We start from the raw sequence: 555 nt of genomic DNA on the forward strand, positions 1-555 counted from the left end.
ATGTTTCACTCACCAACTCGAAGCGCAACGGGCGGAGTTGTTCAGCCACGAAGCTGCGATGATACTGTAACACACAAATAAATGATTTAAATTAAAACATTGCTCAAAATAATCATTGTTTTAAAAGACAATTCGTGTGCGTATTGAATTAATTTAATTTTAATTTGTTTTTTAATCAAATATTATATTTACTAACATAATTGTCTATATCTCCTCAAAAAAATTTTATAAAGTTCATTCGATTTTAATAACATTTTAGATAATTTTTCTCTATTTTTAATTACTTGTAATTTATTAAGATAAATCGTTCAAATAAATAAAAACTTTTGATTTTATGCAAGTATAAAAAAATGATATTTACCCCAAGGTTGCTCCACCGGGGCCAGATGCCTCTCCTAAGCCTCCTCCTCCTCCTCTCAGGACAGTTAGATGTTGTCAGATCTCCTCGTAGAATATTTGGATTAGTCCCCTGATTTGAATTAAAACCAAGTTCAGAAAATTCAACATTTCAAAAGATAATTCTTACGAATATTCAAACATTTTCATCTTTTAATT

The sequence above is a fragment of the Wasmannia auropunctata genome, unplaced genomic scaffold (assembly GCF_000956235.1).
Source record: "Wasmannia auropunctata unplaced genomic scaffold, wasmannia.A_1.0 LD335828.1, whole genome shotgun sequence".
Taxonomy (NCBI): domain Eukaryota; kingdom Metazoa; phylum Arthropoda; class Insecta; order Hymenoptera; family Formicidae; genus Wasmannia; species Wasmannia auropunctata.